The sequence below is a fragment of the Aedes albopictus genome, chromosome 2 (genome assembly GCF_035046485.1).
Source record: "Aedes albopictus strain Foshan chromosome 2, AalbF5, whole genome shotgun sequence".
NCBI lineage: Eukaryota > Metazoa > Arthropoda > Insecta > Diptera > Culicidae > Aedes > Aedes albopictus.
In genome coordinates this window covers 312,140,973-312,153,878 of record NC_085137.1, presented here as the reverse complement: position 1 = coordinate 312,153,878, position 12,906 = coordinate 312,140,973, and positions in this window count along the sequence as shown.

Below are 12,906 nucleotides of genomic sequence, written 5' to 3'. Positions count from 1 at the left end.
TGTAGCGGATGCGATTGCTTATGCTTAGAAGTGTGTGAGGCAGCCGTCAGAGAAGAAGCTACCAGGTGACGCGGGCAATCAATCATCTAGTTGTAGTGGTAAGGCTAAATCCTTCGCGAGAAGCGGGATGACTGGATCTCCGTTAAGGAGAGAAGAAGGAGGAGTAGGGAGCTGCCAGGATTGGTAATCCGATTTCCTTTCCGGCTAGTTTATCGGGTGAGGAAGCGCAGCAGCTTGAACTCAATCATTGACTTTGCGTTCTCGAAGCCCAACATCAGCAAGGACCTCTAGCAGGCCCTGATGTGACTTCGAAAGTCAATGACGGTAGCCAAGCAAGACCATGAACTCATAGAAATTGCAGCAGAGACAGAACCCGCGAAGACAAAGGTTCCTATGTCTTCCCTGACGTAGACCTTCGCTTTCGCGGGTTAGCCCTAAGAGTGTGGTAGATGCGACTGCTTTTGACAGAATCATGTGAGGGAGCCGTCGGGTGAGAAACTACAAAGCGATGCCCGCAAGGCTAGACGGCTAGACGATTATTAACCCCGGAAGCCAGCAATAACGCCAGTAAGTCGGACCCCAGCCAGGTATCCCGGAAAGCTGGAAAGAGTGGACCTGAGAAGATCGGCCCGTCCCGGATTGAAGGGAACCGGGGTTCCATTAGGCCCTCAGCAACAACGGAGAAGGGTGGATCGAGGATAGCACTCCCCTTGGACCATAGTTGAGCGGAAGAGTAAGAAAAATTAACCGCTAGATGTACAGGAGCGATACAAAACCTAGGATGCGTAGGAGGGTAGGTGTCAAGAACGAGAAGGGCGACGTGCTCGTCATCAAGACCGAACAATCCAAGTACCGTAATCCGGGGTCAAATTGATCACTTTAAAACTACTTTTGCGGATAACATCAGTGCCTGTTCAAATATCAAAAGAATTTCTGTAAAACCAGTACCCAGTGGATCTCCATGGAACCATGTGACAGAACTTTTTTCAACAAATTTAAACTTTAAGTTAAATAACTTCAAAATATCAAAACTTTGGGACGAAATTGATCAGTATACAATTAAGCATCGGTTGGAAAGGAAAATTTCCTTCACCGCTTAATTTTGCTCTTCTAAAACCATATAACGCGTCTAAAATCTTACAACTAGTGAATTTAATACTTTAAATGCAAAATTAAATTTCGATTTTTTTTTCTTAAACGCCTAAAGGTAGGCAATTTAATTTGAAATAAGTGATTTCTATTACAACAAATGACTATTTCTTCATTAAATGAACTTTTTATAACAATTTCATGTTCTGATTAGCTGCATAACATCCCAACCAAGGCTCCACAAAAATGTTAAAACAGAGAATTCACGGGAAGTCCTATTAGTAATTGATTGTTTAGCAGCAATGATTTCAGCTAAATGAGAAATACATTGCAAATTCCTTCAAAAAATAAGGCAAAACTAACTTTTTTCTAAAAAAATTATAGTCTATACCCATCTCTAGACATCTACGAATCAGATGACGTAAAAAGTTTAAGATCATTACGACGCTCAAGAGTTCCTAGTATGGAATTACAATGTAGTACCCGAGTGATCAATTTCACCCCGCTGATCAATTTGACCCCGGTTTACGGTACTCGGATCGGAAGTCTTGAAGGCGATACGGAACGATGCCAAGCTCGTGATGCTGGGAGCCGACGGGCGTGGTATAAGATGTACCTATTCGTAAAGGTAAAATGATTCTCGAGCTCAAGCGCATCAAGAATCGCAAGGGCGCCTTCTACAAAAGTCTGACGGAAGAGGTCCTTAGCGAGGATGTCAAATTGATGGCTCTTACAGCGGAAGAAACTCTGAAGATGAAGAACCTAGTCGAGATCACTGACGCGGAGGAGCTCGTCACGGCACTGCGGCAAAGGAAGGGACGATTGACCAAAAGGTTGAGGACAAACGTCTTGAGATCCCGCTTCAAGAGTGCATCAAAACTTCAAACGCACAAATCTCAAGAAGTTTTGTTTACATAGAGATTTGTGCCCTCGAAGTCGTGAGTAGGTGCTAAAGTCGGCCATTTTGGGATTGTAACAAGTCTGTCCTTAAAGCCCATCTTTGAAATCGTGAACACACAAAGGCACTACGGCAACAGTCTGGCAGGGACACAGGTAGCCTTGGTACAGCTATCTGTGGCGGATGCAAGTAAATCCGTTGAAGTAGGGAAGCTTAAGGTGAGCTGGTCAGTATGCCAACTGACCTTGCATGAGCCACCGGAGGTTTGCTTTAGGCTGGGCTTTAGGTGTCGGGCGAACCTGTTGAATAGGCCGTCCCTTATTTTGCAAAAATTGGAAATGTTATAAGTTCGTTAGTGGAAAATGATCGTTTTAGCTAAGAAATGATCGTGTCAGAATTTGAAGTCCTTATCTCAAGGCTAAGTGGTCCCTCAAGGGGCCTAAAGTTGTCAAAAACTGTATGGGACCAAAAAAACATGATTTTTTTTTTTTTGACGAAAAAATACGCTATTCTACCAAAACCGGTGATTTTAGGACCCTGAAGGGCCAAAAATGTGCTTAGAATTGCAATATCTCTACTGGTTTTTGAGTTATTGAACACAATAGTGCAGGTTTCCTATGGAATCTAAAAAAATGGTCAAAAATGCTGATTTTCCGGTTGTTTCTTGTCAATAACTCAAAAACGAGTAGAGATATCGCAAATCTAAGCATATTTTTGGCCCTTTAGGGTCCTAAAATCACCGGTTTTAGTTGAATAGCGTATTTTTTTTGTCGAAAAAAATTTCATGTTTTTTTGGTCTCATACCATTTTTGACAACTTTAGGCCCCTTGAGGGACCACTTAGCCTTGAGATACGGACTTCAAATTTTGACACGATCATTTATTATCTAAAACGATCATTTTCCACTAACGAACTTATAACATTTCTAATTTTTGCAAAATAAGGGACGGCCTACTGTTGAACCTGAACCACTGTGATGCAGCTCAGCAACTACTGAGGCAGTTTCTGAGTGGGGGACGGATATCGCTGTCATAGTGAACCCATATCGACTCTCCGCCAGAAAATTGGCGACAATATGGACGACGAGTAAATTCCTCGTCCAGGACTTAGTGTCTACTACTTATGAAGGCTTCGTTGTCGCCAAAGTAAATAATCGGGTTCGAATGAGTGTAATCAGTTTCGTACCTTTTAATTCCGCCCTATGTTACATAGGGCGGAATTAAAAGGTACGAAACTGATTACACTTATTCGAAGAGGGTATTCTGCTAAGAGGGTTCGAAAAGTCGGTACAAGACAATAATCGGGGTCTTCTTCTGCAGCTGTTATACACCTCCGTGGTGGTTGCTAGACTGTTTGAAGACTGCGCTAACCGGGCGAAGACCGGTGACGAAACGCGTGACTTCAATGCCTGGACCTTGGAATGGGAAAGCCGTTTTACGAACCACGGGTTCTGAGGATCCTGCTAGGGGCACTGGCTATGTTAGATGTCGATCTGGCTAATTCATTCATTCATTTATTTAGTATTAACAATATCAAATTCAAGATTAAACAGAATCCACAATATTATTCCATAATATACGGTTCGCGGCAGCCGGTTTCCATCCTCGGTCACGCCCAACGCTCGCAAGGTCACGCTCCACCTGGTCCGCCCATCGTGCTCTCTGTGCTCCACGCCTTCATATGCCATCTGGATCAGTCGCGAACACCAGCTTTGCAGGGTTGTTTTCCGGCATTCTTGCAACATGCTTAGCTCATCGTATCCTTTCGGTTTTTTTTTTCACCTTCTAGATACTGGGTTCGCCTTAAAGTGCAGCGAGCTCGTGGTACATCCTTCTCCGCCACACACCATTCTTCTGCACACCGCCCAATATCAACCTTCGGATTCTCCGAGTGCTTGCAGGACCTCCTCGAGCATCGTCTATGTCTCGTGTCCGTAGATTATCACCGGTCTTATTAGTGTTTTGTACATGATGCACGATCTGGCTTATGCCGGTACCAAAAGAACCTTTAGTCGGAACGGAGCGGAGTCGATTATCAATTTTGTTCGGATTTTGTTCGAAGTTGACAAAACAATAAAAATGCCTTTAAAATGAAATTGAGCGCTTAATCATGTTCCAATACACTCATATAGGCTAAAACTAGCAGACTACTATGATTTGGCAAATTTTGCCAGGTATTTTCAAATCTGGATCACTGTGGGCCTGCGCTGTGCCTGCTTGCAGGCAAGCAGGGAATGAAATTATCAGCAAATTGAGCACGGCCAAAGATAGCCGAAAACTGGAAATCGCTCTTGCCATTTTTGCTATCCAACTTTATCAACCTTGCCGGTTATCGCGATAATTATCAGGACGCAAATAACAAAAATTGTGCCGCCAATAGGATTCGAACCTAGAGCCTCCACAAAAATGTTTCCTAGCGCGCACCACGCGACCACACAAGCTGCTCGAAAGGAGGAAGAAATTTGATTCATAAAAGCTATCTTTGGTGGCGACGGCCAGACGGAAAGGCGAACAAAGCGTAGAGAGCAAATCAGTCGGCTTTTCATTGCTGGTGATAATCCATTTTCGGCGCTGCGGGACGAACGAGAACACATTCTCCGGAGAAAACTGGGTCTGAATTTATCGCACGTCTTTTTTCGCCGATAATGCGTGTGAGACAGTTTTCTATGATCGCACGCAAAAAAATAAATTGTAAACACAATTAAATTCTAGTTCAAATCAACCGATTTTTCAGTTTGCTATAGCGACAAACTGATTTCTAGTTTAAACTGAACTGTTCCATTGTTTGATAAAACAAATATTTTCATTTGCCGAAATTTTTGACAGTTTGTTAGAACAAACAGAGATTTGGTAGTTTCAACATAAAATAACAGATTGTTTTAAACGACTGCTCTTTTGCCACTAACAAAGCCGGGAAGTGATTGTGTTGGTGACGGCAGCTCCTGCGGCAGCTCGGAAATCTATTTTTAGACACTCGACAAGTGGATGGAAGCGAGAACGAATAAAAAAGGCAAAAAATCGAAACCGACCAACTTCTTGTGGATACAGTCTTGAGTACCTGCGCGTTATCTGCCACGGCCAAAACTGCACTTGAAAGATGGAGTGATGGGTTTACTACACTTTCTTCGTTGTGGCGATGTTGGGGTAAGAATTTTTAAGATGTGCACGCAGAAAAATGGCGCTAGTTTAACACAATAAAACGCATGGTTGATTTTCAAACTGAGGATTTAATTATTACAAAGTAAAATTTAATTGTTTTCATTTAGAGTTTATCGATAAAAACAACCGATCACCATCATTTCATATAATGTCAAAAATTTCATTTGTTTCAACAAAATAAAAACCATAAACATGGTCCGAAAGCACTCACACACCTATAAAATGCTTACCCCAACATCGCCACAACGAAGAAGGTGCAGCAAATCCATCACGCCACCTTCCAAGTGCAGCTTTGGTCGTGATGGATAACGCGCAGATACTCACGACAGCATGCACAAAAAGTTGATCAGTTACGCCTTCTTTTAGTCGTCCTCCTCCCCATCCGCTTACCGACAGTCTAAAAATAGATTTCCGAGCTGCCGCAGTTGCTGCCGTCACCACCACAATCACATTCCGGGTTTGTTAGTGGCAAAAGTGCAGTCGTTTGAATCAATCCATTATTTCATGTTGAAAATACCATATCTCTGTTTGTTTTAACAAACTCTCAAAAATTTCGACAAATGAAAATATTTGTATTATCAAACAATAGAACAGTTATGTTCAAACTTGAAATCAGTTTGTCGCTATAATAAACTGAAAAATCGGTTGATTTGAACTACAATTTAATTGTGTTTACAATTCATTTTTCTGCGTGTGTGAGTGCTTCCGGGTCATGTTTATGGTCCCCATTTTGTTGAAACAAATGAAGATTTTAACGTTAAATGGAATGATGGGAATTGGATGTTTTGATCGATAAACGCTAAGTAAGAACAAATAAATATAACTTTGGAATAAGTAAATGCTCATTTTGAAAATCAACCATGCGTTTTATTGTTTTAAACAAGCCTTATTTTTCTGCGTGCGCGATCGTGATCGATAATTTCATTCCCTGCAGGCTAGGCGGCGGATGCAGCAAGCACGAACTGAGGAAGAGCGAAATGAACGGTGGTTGGTGTTCGCCGCTACCAAAGTCATGCTGAGATAAGAGTGAGCAAAAATGCCTGTCAATGCTAATCCGTGGGGTGATGCCTACAGAATCGTGATGACCAAGACCAGAGGTGACCAAGACCAGAATTCTCCTACGAGCACTTTTGAGTGTTCCTTCGCAAAATTTGCGTATTCAGGCGTCCCTGCTCAACGAACTAGGGAACCTGTACTAATTGGTTGCGACCACATTTTGTGGATAACTCGTTTCCATTGCTACTTCAAGAGAGTTTCTTTGTGGTTTTGTACCTACAACTTCCGTTGTGGTATACCATAACTATTGCTTTGAAAGAAGCTTGTCCTCTGCTGTCTGTGTGGACTGCAAAAGGTATTCCTGAATGGAACTCTGATCTATAGTTCAGATCAGTACCTTCGGATAAACCATTCTTTTATATAGTAACGAATCTCTAGCTTCCGCTTGAGAATTATAGCTATATAATCGACTTAGTGGGCCCTAAAAAGCTCTACTTGATTCAAATCTCCAGGAGGAAATGGGGTTTTATCCTATTTTTCTCCAGAGGAATTTGAATATTTCAAGTATGTTTTGAACTCTTGCAATTTTCTATGGGGTATTTTCATGGCGGAAATTACTCCATAGTTTTATCCCGAAAGGGTGCGTGCGTTGTATAAAGATGGAATGAGTTTCAGATTTATCTGGTTACCTCGTTCTTTCTGAAATATTTGTAAAGCATTGTCGATTATCACATCTGTGATATTCGTCTGGCTGACATGCCTATTCATGTGAACTCACATGCCTTCCAATTTGGGATGTCCACAGTGACTCTTTTACACAAAGTTGTATGTTTTCAAGAAAGTACTCGGCTCAAACGTAGGTTTTACTTGGGTGATTTCTTGAATATTGATGATGCTTTCGATGACGTACCTTTCAATGTCATATTGAAAGTCGCATGACGTCACAAGCTAGCTCCAATGAGCTATAGGCTCTCTTTACGCTTATGCGTTTTACAGTGTCCTTTTCAGAGCATTGATTAAACCCGTTGTGGTATGGGCTATTAGCTCTCGTTGCGCTTATGCGTTCATTCCCTCTTCTAGGGTACCCCTTCCTATTTCATCACCTTTCCCTTTTCTTTATTCCATTCCATCCCTTGTCCCATTCTCCCTCAGGTAAATGATGAAATAGGCTTATATGTATGGCGATGGCACAAATGTCCCAAATGGAGGATAACGTGCCTCTGGAGCCGGCCTTCTGATACCTGATTCCTAGAGATTTGGAGGGGATCATCGTGGGACTCTTTCCGCGTCTAGATCAGAGTCCTTGTCCTCCTTTCGTAGAACCACTGAGGACTAATAGTTCCAAACCTAATTCCTTGGTAAGAGTTTCTGAATAATTCGCAAAAGTCTATAGATATTTTGAAGTCAATCCTGGAATTATTTCCGAATGAATTTCTGGACAAATTGCTGAGAAAATCCCTAGTAAAATTTACTTTCGAATTTGCTAATTGTTTTTGCACCATATTCTTCCAAAATGGGGTGGGGCCCCTACTATACGTACGCAATTAATGCAGCTCAGATGATGGTTGTCCAAGCACTGCACGCAGTATGGAGACCTTTTTCACCCTTTACCTGTACTACAATATTGCCAAGATTACTCCCCGGTCTGATGTGATACCCTCGAGACATATTTAATGTCAGCGATAAGCCGAAAAGAACAGTGATTATCTCCCGTTGGTATCATTAAGACACTGACTTTTTCCTTCGCATGGCGTGCCAAACGCTAACCTCGAGCGACGAAAACAAAAAGCTCTACAAAAATCGATATTTCACGCTGATAAGAGACACTCTTGCGATCGGGGAGTGCTGCTGCTGATGTGTTTCTGCAGCAGATGCCCTTTAGGGGACAACGAACGACGACGACACGCACCATGTGTCAAAGTGTGTCCGAGTCGCACGTTGATCGCTACAAAAAGATGCAACTTAATTTCATGTTTCTTATCGAGCCGTCATCGTCAGAGCCTGCGACGGATTTTGTTGTACAGCTCAGATATCCAGATCTGTGTGTCTGGGATGGGGTATTTTGTTGTACCGTTTCAAGGAGCAAGATTATCAGATAAAGCACGTGGTCAGGTCAGACCTGAACTTCTTCCAATACTTCTTGAACAGCACAGCTATTTCCATGTAGATAGTAAAATTTCTACAATTGTCTCTATTTCGTCATTGTAGCATATTCCTGGTCTAGATCCCCGTCCATGGGGACTACATCCTATATAGGTTTGCTACCGTAAGCCGGGATCAAATTCACCTCTTCACAATAAATTTTACAGTGTGAAAAGCTTTTCCATTTTTAAAATGGCTTAAAAATACATATAATTAGGTAGGGTTTGATCTAACTTTGGAAAGGGTAATTCTTGTATGTAAATACAAAACCTCTAAATTGTCTTTTTAAACTTCTAATAAGCATAGAGTTGCAACTCAACATTTAGATACAATTTTAACGGTGTTCCTTGTTATTATCTGTCAATAACATTTTTATGGTTATTTGAATACAAAATTTACCTGATAGATAAGCAAGTTTCTTCTCTTCAATGTTGCGCTGGTATGAAGGATATATGAAACACTGCTTTTGCTGATTAAACAAAACGAATATCTGTATACTGGCTTTTTGAAAATTCATTTCTGCAGATGAAAGCCTTGGTTGTCGAAATCCTTATCCAATCTTGCGGTTTCCAGTGAATCCGCAAATGGTTTTACAATAACTCCAACGGCACTCGTAGCCGCTGGAAACATTATTGTTTTTCTGTAGCTTCGAGCTCGCGCAGGAGTTTTAAAAATGTTTTGATGGTTGCCCTTTTTTATCCCTTTTTTGTTTCGGATCTTCATTAAGGTGAAACATCAAGAAATCCCATTGCAATTTTGCATACAAACTTTAGAGGCACAAATCTGACGAACGAAGTATCGAATCATGCCACACTTGATTATCCTGGCTTTGCCACAGCTTTTCCAAATCGAGCGCATTTTTTGACGAATTTTAAGATTTGTGCTCTTGAAAACGTGAGTAGGGGTCCAAGTCGGCCATTGTGGCAGCCATATTGGTATTCTTTGAAGTTTCTCCTTAAATGTTTCGAGTTTTGAAAGCCAAATCTTATTTTGCTCTAAAACCTGTTTTTACGAGCCGCATTCATGAATGAAAATTTGACAGGAGCTCGCATCCTAACACGTGAATATCAATATCATCATTGTTGTCGTTTGGGAGCGTCCATTAATTACGTCACGCAAAAATTGTCCATTTTCAACCCCCTCCCCCCTATGTCACGCTTCTTGAATGAAACCTCTGAAATTTTTGTATGTGTCGTCACATTTTGCTGAACCCCCCTCTCCCCTCAAAGAGTGACGTAATGAAAGGACGTTCCCTTTCGTAAAATGGTTCATTGCCGACTTCGCATTGTCTCGTTTGATATTTAATAGAGGTAATCACGTTCAAATGTATGTGTATTTTTTTGTAGATGTACAGTGCCGGACAAAACAATAAGACCATCTGTCCCATTTTATACAAAATATTTTTTTCGACGATATGGTATTCAGTTTCTAGTAAACCGATTTAGCTGAAATTTTGGCAGTCGACAAGGGTTTACGGGACCATTTTGTTTTGGTCCGACACTGTATAACCCCTTAAAAATCTGGAATATTTTACGTGACAATGCGCCCGCGAAAATATGCTTTGATCCTTCACTATTTGTGGAGAGTACAATGTGCAATTCGAGGAGACTTGCACTCCATGGACATTCTATACAGAAATGTGAGGCTTAAGGCCGGACGGGACGGTGGCTGAATCGTCCGCCATTGCTCTGTTGTTAAAAAGATGCAAATCTCAACTTCTACTTAATATTTTCGGCAAGAAATTTGATCGTTCATTTGCTCACTTTCGGTGCACAATCGACTAAAGTTTCAGCTACGTCAGTGCAGTAGATATTGACATTTCCTTCTTCAAAATCGCGAGGCAAATTGTTAGAAAGAGAGGCAGGATAGCAAAAATTACACGTCGTCTTGTGCGGCCTTAAGTTCCCACTAGAACATAGCCTGCTTCTCAGTCAAGTGTTCAGTAAGCACTATCACATTTGTAAATTTAGAAATACTTATATTTGCAAATTGATGATTTCGCAGGCAACAACGATGATGCCCTATGCCCAAGTCAAGAATACCTATATCCTTTAAGAAGAAAATGCTAGACCGTTCGAATATCGAAGCCGTCAACCTCAGCATGATCTTGCTAAATACCTGCGCACTTACCGCTTCGCCTATAAGGGCTTACCTTACCCTATATTGCCTTATCCACCACCATTTGCTTGCTGCCAGTTGTCAGTCAAGAAGTCATAATCATCACCTGTGAGCCCCGCATACATTAACTTCTGCCAATATAAAACATGACTTGCCGGATCGCTGCATTCAAGTGCGAGCGCGTGTCTCTGCTAGAGATCCCACTTTTTTCTCTCTAGTGTTTACCTAAAGTCGTTCGTACACCCAGTTTGCACAGTAACCTTTCGTCTTTCATTTTCTTATGCCTGTCATCTACGGTGGAATAACGCCGTGGGCTACGTGTTTATGCAGACCGGGGGGTCTCCGGCATGCGATTGAACCCAGAAGGCACACGGTCGGCTATATTGCCCTAGGTTATTTAAAATCGTCCCACAAACTGGCAGCGATTGAGTGACTGACTAGAAACAAGTCGTTTGTTGAAACGTTTGCTTGATATGATCACTCTGTCTGTAGCCACGCGGTGCTGCGTTGCGGTGAGGGAGCTGAGCTGAACCCGTTGATGGCCGTAATCAGGCGTTAAATCATTTCCCAATTAACCATGCCGATTCGGTTTGTCGGTGGTGGTTTTCGTTTGGCGCGGTATGAACTGACAACCCGCGGCAGGTCAAATCACTGCGGTCCATAATTGACGCTGTTGGGAAATAGACAATCAACTGGACGATGCAGTGCCTTGCGTTTTTTTACTTTTCTTATACTGCAGGAAAAGCTTAGGTGGTTTAAGTCGTTATCCATTTTTGGTCCAAATTTAAAACAGCTCCAAAAATTTAGAAAAACTAAAATAGATCAACTATTGTTCCGTTCTACCGATGACCATTCGAATGTAATGGGGGTTGAGATAAGTTTTCATCAAGCATTGTTCAAAGTGATTTTTTTTTAACTCAATTCGCTTTGGTAAAACGATGTGAAAGTTGATGGTAGAACAGGCTTCACAACCCAAATTTAGATGTTGTTGAGCTCGTATGACGTCACCACCATCCCCTCAAAAGTTGTTTAATATTCCTTCTTATTAACACAGGCAAACGACAAGTTCCTCCCCACCTCCCTTATATCACATTGGTGTAATAGTTCCTACACGGTAAAAAATCTGCACGCTCGATGTAAGGGAAAAATCCATTAACTATTCAACATCCCAATCAACATGAATAGCGATGTTTTTCCTTTGAAATCACAATGCTGTCAGTATTGATTTCAGAACCAAAACATTAACTGAATTAACTGAATTAACTGAAAATCACGTCAATTTGCACTACGATCCAAAGTGAAAAGCTATTGGTTTGGTAATGACTGTTTTGGACATGAAAGTAAATATAGATGACAAGTGGTAGAAAGTGTTTCGCTTCGATACGCACCCCTCTAACAGATGTGAAGTAGTGTAGTGGGAAAACAGATGATCGTGAATCTCAAGGTCCTGGTATCGAATCTTGGGTGTGGTGAACACTTTTTTTTAATTCTAGTTTTGAAATCAAAACATTGTCAACTACGAATTGAAGTGAATTTCCATTTAAATTGAAGAAGCATTGAATGTTCATTTTCGAATGATATTTGATTGATAACGAACTGATTAGACAGTAGTGCGAATTCAAATGCCAATCAGTTTATATCAGAGTGTAGATTTTTTACCGTGTACAGAGCAATCTCCAGATATGTTGGAGGGGATCATCACGAGACTTTTTCCGCGCCATGATCCTAGTCTTGGCCTTCTTTCGTTGGACAGCCGGAGACTGGGGCTAGCGATGAGAAGAGGGTCACCGATGTGGAACTTGCGGAGATAGCAAAGTCTCTTAGTGTAGGTAAGGCCCCAGGTTCGGTCAGAGCTTTGAACCTGGCCTTAAAAGTAGCTATTACAGAGGCTCTGAGTTGTTCGAGGGAGTTTTCCCAGAAGTATGGAGGAGGCAGAACTTGTTTCTATTGTGTCAATGGCGGGGGAACCATCCGGGGATCCATCGGCATATAGACCAATTTGCTTGATCGACACGGCGGGAAAGGTTCTCGAAAAGATCATCCTCAATAGAATGTTGAGGAACACAGAGGGTGTAAATTGTAAATGTACAAAGTTCTCGGAAGTAACTTCCAGAATCGTGTACTAGATTACGACACAGAGGTGCATCGGAAGTACTTTCACATAACCTCAGGAGTCTCGAAAGGTTCCATCCTGGGTCCGGTGTTATGGAGTGTCATGTACGACGAGGTGTAGAAGTGAGAGTTCCCGGTGGGAATGACGAGATTACGCTGGAATTCTACGGTGAATCGATCGAAGTGGAGTTGACTACTGCCCACTCGATCATGGTTGTGGAGGCGTTGATGAGATTCAGAAAACTGGAGTTCCTGAGAGTTGCGAGCGCGTATGGTACCGTGTCACATGATGCGCTCTGCATCTACACTGGTATGGTGCCTATCGGTATCCTTACACAAGAGGCATACGCTACTGCCAGGATGGCCTCCATGGTCAAATGACAGCGCGCTTGG